Source organism: Equus przewalskii, chromosome 14 (assembly GCF_037783145.1).
Source record: "Equus przewalskii isolate Varuska chromosome 14, EquPr2, whole genome shotgun sequence".
Lineage (NCBI taxonomy): Eukaryota > Metazoa > Chordata > Mammalia > Perissodactyla > Equidae > Equus > Equus przewalskii.
Window position 1 is genome coordinate 39,048,854 of NC_091844.1, and position 18,482 is coordinate 39,067,335.

General features: G+C 43.5%; 1 long non-coding RNA gene across 1 annotated transcript; it reads right to left on the reverse strand.

Annotated features, from left to right (window-relative positions):
• Positions 1-16,810: 16,810 nt before the first annotated feature.
• Positions 16,811-18,073, reverse strand: LOC139075754 (uncharacterized). Its single transcript, XR_011526515.1, has 2 exons — positions 17,884-18,073; positions 16,811-17,496 (listed from the first exon to the last, which is right to left on the reverse strand). It is a non-coding gene; the product is annotated as an uncharacterized lncRNA (long non-coding RNA).
• Positions 18,074-18,482: the final 409 nt, after the last annotated feature.

Below are 18,482 nucleotides of genomic sequence, written 5' to 3' on the forward strand. Positions count from 1 at the left end.
AAGTCTAGGATGACTTCTATGACTCTGATCTGGGTGGCATTAGCGGCAGGAGAAGGAGGAACAGGGTTAATGGAAAAATGAGTTCAATTTTGAACATGTTTTGTCGCAGGTGCCTTTGGAGCATCCAAGTGTCAACATCAAGTTCACTGTTGTAAATGTTTGTCTGAAACTCATGAAAGAGGTAAGGGTGGGAGATAAGAATTCAGGAGTCATCACCTTATAGATTGTAGCTGAAACATGGTTATGCATGATGTTGCCAATTGTAGCCACCCATACCACTCCCTAGTCCCAAATGCCTTGCACTCATTCAGCATTCATTTTTTAAATTAGTTTATTATTCATTAGTTTATTCCTTCATTTGGTTGACTAATATCTATGGGACTCTGATAGCATATTCCAGGTGACTTGAAAGACTCTGGGTAAACATAGACAACTAAGCTTTGATTCCCTACCCTAAAGGATCTCATAACCTGGCTGTTGATTATAAACTGACTAATTCTCTAATTTTGTGTGTGTCTAAGTCTATGTCTCTAAGAAGAGGATAAACTCCCCAAAGTAAAAGACATTCTCTTAGGCTTCTTTTAAAAATTCCCCATAAAGATCTAGCACAAAGTTCTGCTCTTTGTAGATGCTCAATGTGAGCCTTGAGTGATAGATTGATAACTTATTTAAAAACGTAGACCAGTTTTCTTATTTTTTTTTTAAAGATTTTATTTTTTCCTTTTTCTCCCCAAAGCCCCCTGGTACATAGTTGTATATTCTTCATTGTGGGTCCTTCTAGTTGTGGCATGTGGGACGCCACCTCAGCGTGGTTTGATGAGCAGTGCCATGTCCGCGCCCAGGATTCGAACCAACGAAACACTGGGCCGCCTGCAGGGGAGCGCACGAACTTAACCACTTGGCCACGGGGCCAGACCCAGTTTTCTTATTTTTAAATAGTTTTTGGGGAAGAGTCCTGACTAGAAAAGTATTAAATTTTCTTTGTAAAAATTTTAGAGGAGCTGGCCTGGTGGCGTAGTGTTAAGGTCACACACTCCCCTTCAACAGCCCAGGGGTTGCAGGTTCGAATCTTGTACGTGGACCTACACACCACTCATCAAGCCGTGTTGTGGAGGCATCCCACATATTGGCACAGATGTTAGCACAGGGCCACTCTCCTCAAGCAAAAAGAGAAAGATTGGCAACAAGTGTTAGCTCAGGGCCAATCTTCCTCATCAAAAAAAAATTTAGACACTGCAATAAAAATATAAATAAAATAACAGTCATTTTTAATATACTGTCCAAAGATAAACACTATTAATATTTATGTAAAATATTCATAATTCTCTTTATAAGTATAAAAATATGCCTTTATTACATTTTTTGTAAAAGGGGTCATATTGAATATATTTTTGAATCTTTTTTTTTTTCATTTATAAACGCTATAACATGAACATACTCCCATGGCATTAAATATAGATTTTCATCATTGTTTTTAAACTATTTCACTGTATTCCATTGTAGGGCTGTACCATAATTTATTTAGCAGGTCCTGCACTGATTGGAAACTTCGGTTGCTTCCAAATGTTCACTCCTGTAAACAGGGTAATGATCAACATCATTGTACTTAAGACTTTATACAGTATGTGATCTCTTCTGTACAGTAAGTTCCTAGAAATGGCTTTATATGTTTCCAAAACTTCAGGGGTATATCACCAAATTGCTCTTTGAGTATGATACTATCCTCATCTAGGGTTTGAATTTCAAAATTCTAATTAAGATTCTTTATTAAGGCTATTTAGAGGCCAAAGGCAGAGACTTATGACTTTTTAAAAATAGAAATATAACATACACATAAACTTTCACAAATCAAAAGTGAGCTTGATAAAATTTTATAAGATGAACATACACATGAAACCCAGATTAAGAAATAGATCATTACCAAAACTCCACAAGCCCTCTCCCACCTTCTTCTAGTTACTACACACCATGGCCACTTTCCTCCCAGGAAGCTCTCAGCTAATGATGGAGCATGGCATAGGTAGTAGTGCCTGGACATTTCTGCCCGCATGGACCCCCTCTATGGGCTGGCCAAGATTGTCTCAGAGCTACACCTCAGTGTGAGGCTCTTCCGACTCAATCCTCCTTCCTTTCCCAGGTGTCAGACCTGCATCATGGTCTAAAGACTTATCCAGACTACTCCCGCTTCTTTTTCCTTTTGTCCTTTAACAGATGGTACCCACAATAAACCTCTTGCATTTCTAATTCTCCCTTTATGTCTGCTGCCCAGAGAGCCCCTAAACACAGATGATACTGCAAGTGGTCTCAAACAACAATCTCAGTTTGATGACTGGACCACATTCCTCCCCGCTGGCAAGGAGGACCCCATCCAAATGGCATGTGGGCATGGATAGTCTCAGCCACAAGTGGTAGCCCAATTGCTAAAAATATCACCAGTAGTGCCTTGAGAGTGACATCCCAGTGGGGAATGCCCTGGCTGGTGAGAGGATTCACGCCTTTGTAATGTGTGTGGTTGGGGGAGGGGGAGACTACGCATAAGGACAATGGAATTGGCTGGGTATTAAAAACTTGCATTGACTTCCTACAGAGGAATAATTGGAAATGGTCAGTTAACAAACAGTTATGGCTAAGTACGAGGGCCAGAGGGTCTCTTCTGTAGCTTATAAGGTGGAAGAGCTAGCACAACTCAGGAGCAAACTCAGGATCTGATAGGATAGTTAGAAGCCCCCCAAACAGTGGAATACTCAGCCAAGGAAGGTCTGTTATGCCCTCGTTGAGAAAATCTGGGACCCTGAAACATGAGATGAGAACATCTGGGTGGATCCCCTCAAAGATAAAGGCTCTGCAGACTCCCCTGAATGCCTGGAATCTACAGAGAGAGCCTACCCCTCCCTGTGCAGGAAGACACTGCAGTAGTCTCTCCCCAAGGCAACAGCTACCCTCCCGAGGAGCTGTCCACCTCTTCTCCTGGCTGCCAGGTCAATAATTACAATTAAATCCCCACATGACCTAACTGAGACATGCTGGACCTGAAAAGGGCACTAGTGTCCTCAGCTCACACCTATGGCCATAGGGTGCATCCAGTATGACCAGCTAAAGGAGGAGGAAAAAGCTCAAGTTTGGTTTCCAGATGAGTCAGTTCAATTGTGAGTGCAAGCTTTGTCAGTGGAACTGGCACAATGGACACATGAATGGAGTGGCCATGGTAGCAGAGACAGAGGCCCACTTATCAAAGCTGGCCTTGCTATTACTGCCTCTGAATAGCCAACCTGTCAGCAACAGAGACCAATGCTCAGCCCCTTATATGGCTGTATTCTTTGAGGAGACCCACTGGTAATAAGTAGACTAATTGGACCTCTTGCATCCTGGAAGACACAGAGATTCATTCTCACACAGACACTTATTCAAATATGGATTTGCTTTTCCTATCCTCAGAGCTGCAGCCATTACCACCACCCAGGAGTGTACAGAGTGTTTGATCCACAGGCATTGAATCCCACACAACATAGCATCTGACCAGGGGACACTGTTCTGAACAAAGGAGGTGCAGCTGTGGGGCCATGACCTTGGGATTCACGGCAGCACCCAGAAGCTGCCAACCTGATAGAGTGATGAAATGACCTGCTGAAAGCATAGCTGAAATGTCGTCTTGGAGGCAAGACTCTTAAGGATTGGGCACTCCTCCAGGGTGTAGGACAGTTGGCCTTCTGTATCCATGGTTCTGCATCCATGGATTCAACCAACCACAGATGGAAAGGCCTATGATGGTTGTGTCTGTACTGAACATGTACAGGCTTTTTTTGGTTATTATTCCCTAAACAATACAATAGTGCAACAACTATTTACATAGCATTTACATTGTATTAGGTATTATAAATAATCTAGAGATGATATGTTACATGCATATTCTACCACATTTTATATAAGGGACTTGAGCATCAGATTTTGGTATCCATGGGGGTTCTGGAATCAATCCCCTGCAGATACTGAGGGACAACTGTACATGCACTTAATTAGAGGCATCTATATGGTGCTGTGTCCCCAGTAGGAAGAATATATGTGCCTAGGAACCCGGAAGTGGAAGCAGGAGTGGCTCCACTTACTGTCACTCCAATGACCCACTGGAGGATTTTGTACTTTCCATCCCTGCAACTCTGGGCTCTGCAGGATTGGAGGGCCTGGTAAGGGAGTGCAGACTACCAGCGGACACAGTGAACTACCAACGATAGCTGCTGCCTGGGCACTTTGGATTCCTGTGTCCAGGGGCCAGCAGCCAAGCAGAGTCACCGTCTTGGCAGAAGTCATTGTCCCTGATCAGTAAGTGGAAGCAGGGTTCCTATTATACAACGGGGGCAAGGAGGAATATGTATGGAACTCAGGTGATCCACAGGAGTGCCTCTTGGATTCTGTTGTTGAACTGTGACCTTGAATGGACAAGTGCAGCAATCCCAACCTGAGAAGGGTAAGGTTAACAAAAGCTCAGACCCCTCAGAACGGAGGAGCATGGAGGAGCTGCTCCCTGATCCTGTGTGAAAAGGCAGATCTGTGCGGCACAAGGAGTGGACCTGACCATGGATCGGTGTGCCATTTGAACGTCCCTTCAAGAAAGAACTCAGTGATCAGCTGCAAAAGGAGCAGTTAGCTGACAGCCTCAAGTTGCAGTCCCTCTGGGATCTGCTGCAGTGTTTGAGCTGAGGTCATGCTCTTCCTCAGCAGCCCCCAGCCAATGACTAAGCACGGCAAGGGGCTGCCCAGCACCCTCCCTTACGTTTGGGAACTTCTCTACCCAAATCCCAACTGTGAGGTTCTAACAGGAGAAACCATGCTCTTACATGTCCCAGCTCCCACTGCCAGAGTAGACTGGTCTAAGGATAGGTGCCTGACCCAAGCTAGGCCACTCACAGTCCTTGAATTTTTTTTCTTTTTAACTATAACTGAGAAGAGACTCTCTCCAGTGGAGGAATTTGCAACAGGTAGACTCAGGAGTTGTTGGTTTCTGGCCATATGAGGAAGCCCATCTGCAGTGAGCAAAAATGAAGTCAACACACACAAAAGCACAGAGGCAAGAGATGGAGAGTGCCTGCAGTGTTCAAGTTCTTCAGCCCCAGTTCTCCTGGGGTTTGACTGTTCCAACCTTTTCCTGCTATTGGGTAAGATAGTCTAGTATGCCTTCAATAAATCTTCTAATTGGAATCAGCTGTCTATCACATGGGACCACATGAGTTCTGGCACACATTTAGCTGTACCCTACACCTGTTTTATATTAATAGTGAACATTGATTGAGCTGAGGGTTTATTATGTTCCAGACACTGGCCTAAGCACTTTACATATATGAATTCATTTAGTCCTCTTAGCAACAATAGGAGTCCACCCAAATGCCCTTTCTCTGTTGTGTTCCCCAATTTACATATTAAGAAACCAAGGCTAGGGCCGGCCCGGTGGTGCAGTGGTTAAGATCACATGTTCCGCTTCGGCTGCCCGGGGTTTGCCAGTTCGGATCCCGGGTGTGGACACGGCACCGCTTGGCAAGCCATGCTGTGGTAGGCGTCCCACATATAAAGTAGAGCAAGATGGGCACGGATGTGATCTCAGGGCCAGTCTTCCTCAGCAAAAAGAGGAGGATTGGCAGCAGATGTTAGCACAGGGCTAATCTTCCTCAAAAAAAAAAAAAAGAAACCAAGGCTACTTTATTTTAAAATAAAATATAAATAAGAGATTCTACCACATGTCCTTTTACTAGGGGATCCAGAGAGCAGACTTTAGAGACATGCAGTCTTTAGTGCTTTAGTCTCACCCAGTGACACCAGCTCTGGTCTGTGGCTTGAGCAAGACAGGTTTGCAGCTGCAGGTATCCTTCGACTCCTCAGAAAGGCCCATTTTTAAGAACAGGGAGAGTAGCATTATACACAACAGAACCGATAATCCTCTATTCACACATTCTGGAACCTTCAACTGGGATTCAAGTTTTGACAAGTACAAGTACTTACATGGTCAAAACATGTAAATTGGGACAATCCTGGAAATCCAGGAAGGATGCCACCAGCACCTATCAACAGAGACTCCTAGAAGGTCAAATATCTCCCTCACTGATGCCTGAAATGCAATGACAGTGAGTCACTCCTTTATGTGAAGCATCCACATGACCTCTGCTCTTTTACAATTAAACATTCTAGAGAGATACAATTAGGTCCCTAATACCTTCCCCACCTCAGGGAGAGAGGAGTAAGAAGGATGGAGAAGGAAGAATGGAGAGGCCTTGAGTAAAAGGCCTTCCAACCCCACTACTGAACTGAGACTTCTCTCAGGACCAGGACCCTACGTCTAGCTCAGAGCTGTCCAACAGAAATATAATGTTCACCACACATTGAATTAACATTTTTCTAGTAGCCTCACTAAACATTTTCTTCTAAAAACAGGTGAAATTCATTTTAATAATATATTCATTTAAATTAATATATCAAAAATATTATCATTTCAACATGTAGCCAATTAAAAATTATTAATAAGCTATCTTACATTCATTTCTTTCATATGTCTTTGAAATCTAGTGTATATCACATGTACAGCAAATATCAATTCAGATGCTAATCGTTTTTAGATTTTAAAAAATTTTAAATTAAAAAAGTAGTTTTTTATACTAAGTTGCTTAAAATATAGTTACAATTTTCCAATAACTGAATCAAGTATCAGTTTATAAATTTAATTAAAATTAAATAAAATAAAAAATTCAGTTCCTTGGTCATGGAAGCCATGTGTGGCCAGTGGCTACCATATTAGACAACACAGGGAATATTCCATCAGTGCAGAAAGTGTCATGGGACTATGTAGCTCTAGACGGTTCTAGCGTTTGGTACAGTAAACTTCATTCACTACTTGGCTGGGCAGAGTCAAGTAAGTGGGTTACATACATAAAACAGGTTCCTTAATTCTCCAGAAGCCTTGTGATGCCTCCCTTGACTCCCAGACTAAGACTTCTCCAGGTCCCCTCCCCCATGCTTCCCTGCCCCCACACCCAGCACACCAGTAAAGGGCAAGCTTTGGAGTCAGAGATCCCAGGTTTTTTGCTGTTGTGTGCTTTGGTTTTTGGGTTTTGGTAAGGAAGATTGTCCCCGAGCCCATCTGTGCCAATCTTCCTCTATTTTGTATGTGGGATGCCACCACCGCATGGCTTGAGGAGTGGCATATAGGTCTGCGCCCGGGATCCAAATCAGCGAACCTCAGGTCTCTTAGGCAGAGTACATGAACTCAACCACTGCACCACCGGGCCAGCCCCAAGAGATCCCAGTTTTAATCTCAGCTCATCCCTTACCAGTTGACTTCCAACAGATTAACTCACTTCTCTGAGCCTTAGTTTTCTCATTAATAAATTGATGATAATATTGTAAAGGATCACTATGAGGAGTAAGTGAGGTAACGTGCACAAGACATTTAGCACAATACCTGCCACACAGAAAACAATAAATGGTAGTTACTCAACAAAAAACTAATTCTCCGTGTACACTTTTGGTTTTGCTTCTACAGCTTCCTGCTACCTGTGCCTGGTTATTCCTTGGTGTTCTTAAGTGGGGCAGGAGTTAGTGGAGGTGGGGGTGGGGGTGAGAGGAGGGAGGGGCCCTGGTATCTGGGCACTGGTGTGTGTCCCAACCCAGCCCAGTGGCTAATTTATTAACAGTTTTGCTGCTTCTGTTATCTTCAGCTCTTCCTTCCCTGCTTATCAGTTCAGATGGCTTTTGCTCTGGAACTCCAAGTCCCACATGGCCCCCCTATTTCTACTCTAAACTAGAACAAATGATTAACCACACAAAACAGCCATCACACTCTTTTCCAAGGACATCAATGACCTCATTAAGTCCAAACCCACAGGCACTTTCTCCTCTACCTTCTACAACGGGCAACACTGTTGCTTCTTCCTCCTCATCCTGCTTCTCCTCTAACATCCTGCAGACCATTCCTCCTCCTCCTTTTGCAAAGGCAGATCTTCTCTTTACTGCTCCCTAGGCCTGAGCCTTCCCCAAGGCACAGTCTCATTTACTCCTAGGCCCCAACTTGGCACCCCTAAACTGACGACTCCAAAACCTGTACCTCCAGCCCTCACTTCAGCTTAGGGCCCAACTTACTGCTCCCTACTGGCCTCTCCTCCCGCATGACTCACCCCTGAATTCATCCTTGTTCTCCTCAAACCAGGTTCCTGGGTTCCCCGTTTGGTGAGAGTGGGGGAAGGGAACACACACTGCCCCCATGCTCCTGTGTGCCACATCCTGTGCTAGGCACCTCATTTAATCTTCATAACAACTCTGTTAGGAAGGAACTGGGATCTGCATTTTACAGCTGAAAAGAACAAGACTCAGAAGAGGAAGAAACCAAAATCTAGGTCTGTCTGAATCCAGACTCCACGGTCTTTGCAATGCATAGGACAGCCTCCCATATTCACTCAGTGGACTGATGCTCTCTGCTGGGATGGATAATACACCATCTACCTCCAAAGGTTTGCAGTTAAGTAAGAGAGACAGAGAAGATATAGGTAAATATGGTGGTGTGGTAAGTGCTATGATAGAGTCTTACAGGAACACATAGAAGGGGCACCTAACTCAGTCTTCGGGGTCAGAAAAAGCCTCCACCAAAGAGAAAACAGCTACTATGCTGAATCAGGAAGGACTAGTAGGAATTACAAAGGAAGAGAACAGAGTAGGAAGGGTGATCTCAGAGGGAGTAGTGTGTGCAAATACCTGAAAATAAGGGAGAGATTGGGAGGCTGCAAGCAGCTCAATGTGGCAGGAACCAAAGCAGAAGAGATAGAGAGGAGCACAGGCCAGCCAGAATCTAGGTTGAGGGTACAGGAAACCATTAAATGCTTTTAACAAGAGGAGAGGCAGGTTCAGATTTGCATATGAGAAAGAATCACTCTGGGTGCAATGCAGAGAATGGATTCCAGAGAAATCCAAAGGGGGAGGGGGACCAATTAGCAAGCCACTGCCAATAGTCCAGATAAGAGATGATCATGGTGCAAATTAAGGTAGCAGCCCCCTAGACGAGGAGGAGCAGAGAGAAACCAGGATGGAGACTGCACAGGGCTTGGTGTTTGATTAGATATTATTAGATGTGGAGGGCAGATAAGAAATCAAGGACAATGTTCACATTTGGAAGTGGGCAACTGTGTGGATGGTGGTAGAGTCATTGAGAGAGACACAGAAGAAGGGGCAAGTATGGGGGAATGTTGGAGCATTTCACTTGAGATGAGTTGAGGTGCCAGTGAGACGCCCAGATCAGGATGTCAGACAGACGGTGGTCTATGGATTTGTAGCTCACCAGAAAAAACTGTTGGGATAGAGACAGAGATTTAAGTTTCATCAATGGTAACTTAAGCACAATAGGAGTATATGAATATCCCAAAGAGATCTCAAGTGAGAGGAAAAGCAGCCGGAAGAAGGAACTCTGAGGCATACCAACATTTAGGAGGTGAATAGACGAAGAAAGACCTTAAAGGAGACTGAGAGGACGCCAGGGAAGCGGGAGGAAAACCAGAAAGTGTAGTCTTGTGGAAGCAAAGACAGGGGAGGAGTGGAGTTCAAGGTGCTGAATATGTAACCAGTTTCAACAATAGGGAGGTTATGGGGGCCCTTACTTAGAGCAGTCGAAGTTGAGTTAGGGTGGCAAAGCCAGGCTGCAGGTGGAGGAGAGATTGGAGGGTAAACAAATGTGGATGGTGGGCGTAGACAACTCCTTCAAGATGTCTAGTTCCAATAAGTTCACTAAGATTAAATGAGATGATAAAAGTAAAGCGACTAGTACAATGCGTGGCACATAACAGTAATTCAATAAACGTTAGCTGCTGCTACTACTACTATTATTATTTTAATATATTAAGAAAAATATTTTAAGGAAGAAGAGAGATGGTGATAGCCATAGGAGACATGAGTTTAGTGAGGATTTTTTTAAGGCCTCTCTCCTTACCATATTGGAAAAAAAAAGAATAAAAAGAAAAAGCTTCAAAAACCTCACCAAAGAAATACATACAAACGGTTCAAAAAAGCAACAATGCTCTGAGCTACCCTTTCCCAGCCCAGAGGCAACCACCTTGAACTGCTTCTGTGTTGTGGTAACCACCACGTCACTAACTAACCTCCTAATATGACTATTTCTTGATTTATGAGCCTGAGACATTATCTCTTAACCTCCTGATATACTGAATGAGATTTCAGTTTCCTTTTACCTCTCTCTTTCCTCTCTCTCATCCAAAGTGGCTGTATCACCATTCTCAGTTTTCCACTGGCCACCTTCAAAACCTGTGTAAGCTCCATTTTTCATTCCACTAATCACAGTTAGCATCTCTTGACTCTATATTTAAGACGAGGATGTAAGTAGCCTATTCTTCCCACCACCTCTCAAGGGGAAACGTTTGTTTTTGTTTGTTTTATTGTATTTCTAAAATGTGGGAGATTGTCTAATAGGCTTAAGTGGAAAGGAATCAATGAAAGTGAACAATTGAAGAGAGATGACAAAACAGTTGTTGGCATGAGGCCCATGAAGAGGCAGAAGAGGATGAGTTCAGAGTTCATTATGGGACATCTCCTCTATAATGGCACCACCAGTTTCCTAGCACAAGCCTTGGAACATGTGAAACTCCTTTGCACGCTGGATCCAATCAGCTATAAAATTCCATAGATTCCACCTCTTCAATTACCATCTCTCTGTTCTTTTCTCTGCTGCCCATGACTTTACTTCAGGCTTTCATTATTTCTGACTTGGACAACAGACTTCTAACTGATCTCTCTTTCTCCTCATTTTCCCTACTTATACTGATGCCAGGTGAATTTTCTCAAAGCAGAGCTCTCATCAGTTTACTCTCTTGTTCAAAATCCTTAGTCTGCCTTTCAAGGCCTTCCACAGTGTGGTCCTAGCCCAGCATGGGGTAATGGAATGTTCAACCAGGAATGAGTTGGGTGGAGGGCAGGGACAAATGGAGCATGTTCCCCAGGTACAAGCATAGTTTCTCAGGCCTGCCCATTCAACAAGAGCTTCAGTGCGCCCTTGCAGAAGAGACAAAGGCTGGTTAGACACTCCAAGTGTGTCCACTGTAAAGTCAACTAACCACAGCATGGGCTCTGGTTGAAAAATTCTCTTAATAATTTCCTTTGGAGGGGCCAGCCCAGTGGCGCAGCGGTTAAGTGTGCATGTTCTGATTCGGCAGCCCAGGGTTCGCCGGTTTGGATCCCGGGTAGGGACAAGTCAACGCTTGGCAAGCCATGCTGTGGTAGGCGTCCCTCGTATAAAGTAGAGGAAGATGGGCATGGAGGTTAGCTCAGGGCCAGCCTTCCTCAGCAAAAAGAGGAGGATTGGCGGCAGATGTTAACTCAGGGCTGATCTTCCTCAAAACATAATAATAATAATTGCCTTTGGAAACTCACAAAAGAAGAAATACAAACACCCAATAAACATTTAAAAGTTCAATATCACTAGTCTAGAGTGGCAGCCATGAGAAAGTGTACCATTTTTTAAAGTGCCTCCTTTGTATCCATTTCTAAACAACATCAGTAACTGGACAGTTTAGCGGGCAGCTGCCTTCCCCTCCTTCTCTGGTCCAAGTGTTTTGGGGAACTGGATAAGCCTGGCACAGGGCACTAACTGCAGAGAGTATGCAAGGCATGTACCTCTGTGTCACGGAAGCTCTGACACTGAGCGAGATTATTTTTAGAGCTGACCTTCTAGGTTCCAAGGAAAAGTAAACAGACAGATGCACATGATTTCCTCTGAGAGATTCGTAAACAAATTGGCATGTATGCCCTCACTGTTAGCCCCTGTTCTGAGTCCAGGGCACTTAAAGCGCAAGTTCAGGTGAAAAGCTTTATTGAAAGCTCAAAACCAATCAGGATGAAAAGAGGGGTAACTAAGTAAAGGGTCACAGCTTCTAGCTACGCGGTCAGAACACTGCAGGCGAAACAACTTATCTATTCTGAATTCTTGGAAAACGTGTTGTTTTAAGCACAATTTCAATACTTCCTCAAGAAAATATTGCTAAAACTTATTATTTAATTTCTTGCCTTTTATTTTGCATTATTCTGTTTGTTTTACCTTTGTTCTTTTTCCTGTGGGATGTGGTTATTATTTTTAAGTGAACGTTATAAAAAATGTAGAAAGAAAAAATCTCCATAATCCTGCTGCTTATTAATACTTTGTTGTATATCCTTGAGATATTTTTATGTATATACTTACATCTATATACCAACAAAAGAAAAACATTTGTAGTGTCTTACAACTTTCTTTGGTCGTCTAGCATTCTATCTTGGCATCTTTTCACATTGGTGTATATAGGTCTCTCTCAAGCCATTGACAGAAATTTAGGTCATTTCCAGTGTTTTTCTATTGCATATAATGTATCAGTGAGCATCGCTGAACAAGTATCTTTGAGCATTTGCATGAAAGTTTCTCTTGGATAGCTTCTGGGAAGAATTTCTAGATCAAAACATTTACCTTTTTTTTTTTTTTTTTTTTTTGGTGAAGGAGATTAGCCCTGAGCAAACATCTGTGCCGATCTTCCTCTACTTTGCATGTGGGATGCCTCCACAGCATGGCTGATGAGTGGAGTAGGTCCACACCTGGGATCCAAACCCAAGGATCCTGGGCCACTGAAGTGGAGCACATGGAACTGTAACTACTCAGCCATGGGCCGGCCAACATATTTTTAAAGTTTTAATTTAGTGATTGCTTTCCACTTGTCTCCTGAAACATATGAAAATAAATTAATTTCTCATGAAGACAGAACCTAACACACTGCCTGGCACATAGCTGTTCATTACTTGCTGGTGAGATTAAAGCATCATAAATATTGTTCTGCTTGTGAAAAAGTGATGCCTTTGACACTACTGAAGCGCATTGCCCTGCCTGTCTCACTGTTAACTGTCCCAGACGACTGAGGTATCTCAGGGCCAGTAAAATGTTAGATTCATAGCAGTAGTCATTGTAGTAAATATAATAAAAAATAGTATATACCACAGTCATAGCACTTCTGATTGTCTCTTGGTGACAAGCTATTGTTGTCACCTGAAATCACAGAATTCTAGAATAGACAGGAGTGTAGACATCAAACAGTCTATGTGTCTCACTCTTTTCTTTGCAGAAGTGAAAGCCCAGGGAGGGAGTGATTTGCCAAAGATTTGAGAATTAACAGCTTCTACTTAAAACACGTCTTATTTCCTGCCTTCCTTTCTTGACTTGAATGCACAGATTTAGTATAATTTTATTTCATTGGATTATATCATATAAACAAGGCAGATTATTAACTGAGATATTGTTTCCTCAAGTCTTCTTAGTTCTGTCAATTTACCTGCCTAGAGCTTTCCTTCTTGCCCTTCTCATTTTATACTTCAAGTCAGCCAAGGATTAGAAATAAGCTTATGAGAACTATATGTCAAGTGGCGGGATCTGAGTGTGAGTCTAACGTTTTCCTATGAGTGAAACTCAAGAGTCTTGAGACATTTTTGTCAGCTATTTTGGCTACTCAGGATAGCTTGTGTGTGTGTGTGTGCACGTGTGTGTGCATATGCCCTTCCTAAGTTCTGGCAGCTTAGGAACATGTTGCCATGTTCTGGATAGATGAGATGATATTGTGTGCGTGTGTATGGTTATCATAGAAAATACTGCTGAATACCTGTAAGGTATTCAGAATCCCTTAGATTTAAAAATTTGCTCAATTCTAGAGAAACAAATAGCCAAAGGGTTTGTCTTCAACTGCTGTCAGCATTTGGCCAAGGTCTATTTAAAGGACAGTGAAATAAGAATCTTTTTTCATCCCTTTGCTGATACATAATGCCAACTTTGTTTTCATCATCAGTAATTTCAGGAATACTATGTGTGGCAGGCAGAATAATGGCTGCCCAATAATGTCCATGTCCTAATTCCTGAAATCTGTGAATGTTATCTTACATGGCAAAAGGAACTTTGCAGATGTGATTAAATTAAGGATTCTGAGATGAGGAGATTAGCCTGGGTCATCCAGGTGAGCCCAATGAAATTATAAGGGTCCTTAAAAGTGAAAGAGGGAGGCAGGAGAGTCAAAGTCAGAGGAGATATGTTGACAAAAGCAGAGGTCAGAGTGATACTATTGCTGGAGGAAGGGACCATGAGCCAAAGAATGCAGGTGGCCTTTCAAAGCTGGACACGCAAGGAAAGGGATTCTCCCGGAGAATGTCCAGAAAGGAACGCAGCCCCCTGCCAACACCTTGATCTTAGTCCAGTGAGACTGGTTTAGACTTCTGACTCCAGAAGTGTAAGATAATAAATTTGTGTGATTTTCAGTCATTAAGTTTATGGTAATTTGTTACAGCAGGAATAGGAAATTAACACACTGTCCTACCATGAGGCAGTGCAAGTTTGAGTTTTGACTGAAGGACAACTGTTCTTTTGCATTTTAATCAAATATTTAGAGACTGAAAATGTTTAAAGAAAAAAACAAAGCTGAAAAAAGTAACCACATAACAATAATAATAGTTTACATTTAGTGACCACCTGCTATATACTAGACATTGGGATTTCCAAAATTTCATGTAAGGCTTACAACAATCCTATGATGGGGGGCTATGGCATTAACCTGTTTATTAGACAGATAAGAAAGTAGATATAAAGGTCAAGAATTTGATTAATGAGCAAAAAGATTAGCTGAAGTCTTCAGTGGGAAAGTGCAGAGTTCCATCCTCTCAAATCAAGCAGGGAAAAGTTGAAAGTCGTCACCACAAAAATTAGGCAAAGGCAAAACTTGTAAGATTCCTGGGGGATTGGCGATGGGCAAGGTTGTGAAAATCAATCCCATCTGAAATGCTTTGAGTTCCCACTACGTGGCAGGCAGCTCCCAGCTATTACGAGGGGCTCAGCTCGTTAACTGGCAAACCAGGTGCAATCCCCAGAACGTGCCCCCTGCCTCCCACACCCTCCCTATGCCCATCTGGCATCTTTGACCGACAACCCCAATGCATAACCCCAATCTCGTCTTTGACTGACAACCCTGAACACCCAACATCAGATTAACAGCCCCAAAATAAATCTGTTCCCCTCCATTGGTTAATATCATTTGATAATGACTGTGACCCCAAATAACATACACATGAAGAAATGAATATGGTTTTTTTTGACATATTTACAAGATGTAGTAACAAATTTTTAACTCCCTGTGCTGCTTGTGTTATGTTCTCCGTATATAAGAGATTTGAAATGTTCTAGAGAATCTCACAGGTTGGAAAAAAAAGCTGATGTTTTAGACTGATTTTTAATTGAAGTACTTAGGATTTGACCAATTAGGGATGTAGTGAATATTTAAACACTTAAGTGAGGGGCCAGCCTCGTGGCTGAGTGGTTAAGTTCGTGCGCTCTGCTGCAGCAGCCACGGGTTTCGCCAGTTTGGATCCTGGGCGCGGACATGGCCCCACTCATCAAGCCATGCTGAGGCGGCATCCCACATGCCAAAACTAGAAGGACCCACAACTAAAAACAGACAGCTATGTACCCGGGGGGCTTTGGGGAGAAAAAGGAAAAATAAAATCTTAAAAAATAAATAAATACTTAAGTGAATTTGATTTAATGTATAGGTTTGATTTTTATGCTGTGCAGACGCCTAAGAGAAGTTGATTTACTGGATTTCCACTAGCACATTCATTGAGTGCTTAGCTTGCTTCTTGCCAGGCACTGTTTTAAGTGCTTTGCATGCACCAGCTCAGGTAAGGCTCACAACCATTCTGAGTTTCATACTATTGCTACCCCCACTGTCAGATGATAAAACTGAGGCACAAAGAGGGACGTGACTTAACCGAGGCCACATAGCCAGTAAGTAGCAGAGCAGTCTGGCTGGGAGCCCATGCTGCTGACCAATGCCCTTTCAGTGTTCTGGAAGACTCCCACAGGAAGTGCTCAGGACTGGGCAGAGATGGACCAGGACGATTTACAGAGTGGAAATCTGCCTCATTAGGGGCTGTAGTAGTTGAGACAAGCAGATACTGCAACATGTAAATTTGACATATTCAAGGGAATTTAATAAATGAGGTTTATAAACTATATAAATATGTAAGAGGATTTAATGTGTTAGATTTGTGTGCTTTTGTGATTTTAATATGTAATACTTAAGAAAATTCTATTCCATTTATAGTGTTTAAATGGGAAGTTTAATATGTCAAAGTAATATGTTCACTGAGGATTAAGCAAAGAACAAGAAAAGTGTTTTATTTTAACATAAAATTGATAGATTTATAAGTGAATTTGAGATTTGGGTTTCACTGCTTAGTAACTAGAATTAAATTTTACACTCCTAATAAATTAAATATCAATTAAAACAAAAGCCACTTTATGGGTTCCTTTCCATGCACAAAACGTCTCTGCTGACATTTAAAATCTCAACCGACAAGTGACACAGTTATAGCCCTATTCTGCAGAGGAGGAAACTGAGGTGAAGAGAAATGACTTCCCAAGATGACAGAACTGGGAAGGAGTGGACCCTGCACTCCAGACCAGACTGCCTAAGCCAGCACATGCAACCACTTTCCTACACCACCTCCAGTGTATGAAGATTCCATTTCTACAGAAAACTAGGTCAGTCATGAATACACACCCTGGAGGAACATACACCAATGTAACAACACTGGTCTTTACTGGAGTGGGAATTATGGAAGCGTTATTTTACTTCTGTAACTTTTAAGACTTGACTAAAAGGAGTTCTTTATTCCTTCACCCCATTTTTCAACTAATCTCTTTGCTGATAATTTAAAATTAAGAGAATTCACCTCTTTACAGTTTACTTTCTTCTGTGTTGTCAATCAGTATTTCGTAGTCATTTATTACTATCTACCTCATGAGCTTTTTTTTTTTTTAACCATTCCTGCTAATGCTTCAAACACCCCCTCTGATGGGCATCATTCCTGGCTGAAACCTTTTTCTTATACCCCCGTCCCCAGATACCTCATAGAATTAGTCACTCCTTCAGTTAGCCACTTTTGTACCTAGTATGTGCTCTTATTATTAAAGGTATAACACTGACTTATAGTTGTCTTTCTATTCATCTATCTTCCCTACTAGAGTATCTATAGTACATATGTGTTATCCCAGGGTCCAGCACAAAATTTGGTTGGTTAAACTGAACGTATTTTGCAGTTATGAAAGCTGAAGTATGCTTTACTTAGGCAATTATATAGCTCTTTTCTTTCTTTAAAAGGCTTACTCTCTTTTGGTCCTTTAACTCTTTCGTCTAGCATTGGGGTAGATGACACAATCAAGGCTTAAGCTGAACTAAAAGTGGAGGAATTCAGTTAAGAAGCTGTCACAAAACTAGAAAGATTGAATTATCTGACAACACAAATCATCTGCAAAGAGGAGTTGAGAGCGGAGCTATGTCACACATTCACATCTAGGAGGGAGAGAGAATCCTGTCTTGCTTCCCCTGGGGGTGCTCCATGTCCTATAGCTCTCAGACTAGCCTGGCCGCCAAATCTGGCGTGTACTTCTCAGCGTCCAGTTTTCCACTAGAAAGAAAAAGAAGAAAAAGGCACTTAATCTCTTAAACCAGAAGAATATTTTTAGATAGCTGGGGGCCAGAAACACTTCAGTTACTAATTAAGACCCCAGTATATTTGCATTTTATCCTGGACTGCTTCGATGGCGGAAATCTCGGGGCAGGGTAGCATTTTGGAGAGTGCACCCTGCAGAGCACCTAACCCCCACACCACTGCCCCTGTGCCCTCGCCTGCCGCCGGTAGGGGACCAGCCTGGCGGCGGAGGCGGTGACACCAGGGCTGGCCCCCACGCCTTGCTCCGCTCCAAGTCTGAGGCGTGGGCGGGAAAGTGAAAATGAAAACAGAAGCTACCCTGATTGCCGGCTCTCGGGCTGGCGACCCGCACTGGTCACTTACACTGTGGGGCAGGATGGGCAGAACTGGAGACCTTCTTAAGAATTTGCCTTCTCCTCGGGTACGGGGTCTCCGCCCTACCGCGCGCGGACTAGTGCAGCTCCGCCGCCCGCTCTGGGGAGGCCCTGCGGCCCCGCCCCGCCCCGCCCCGCCCCGCCCCGCCCCGCCCGGTGAGGCTCCGACCCTCCCCCGCGCCGCGCGCTGCCTGAGCCCCCGCCCGCGCTCCGCTTCCGCCCCTGAGGCCACGCCCCCTGGGGACCCCGAGCCCCGGAGGCTCCACGAGGCCTGGCTAGCGCCGGGCGGAGCCTCGACAAAAGCAATTCCTCTTCCTCCTCTTCCTCTGCTTCCTCCGGTACCTCCGCCCTCGCGCTGTTGTGGGTCGTCAGATCCCGAAGACTTGGCGGAGGCTGGGCCGAGGCGAACCCAGGCTGCTTTCCCATTAGGGCCCTATCCGGGTTTGGGAACCCGCGGCGGCGGGTGGCCTTGGGGTTGAAGCTCCTGCCAGGCGCATCTCTGCCGTGAGAACCTATTGGGGAGGGTGGATCCTGAAGATCTGTTTGGGCGTTTCTTCCTTCTGGCTCCACCCAAATGGAAGTGGTAGG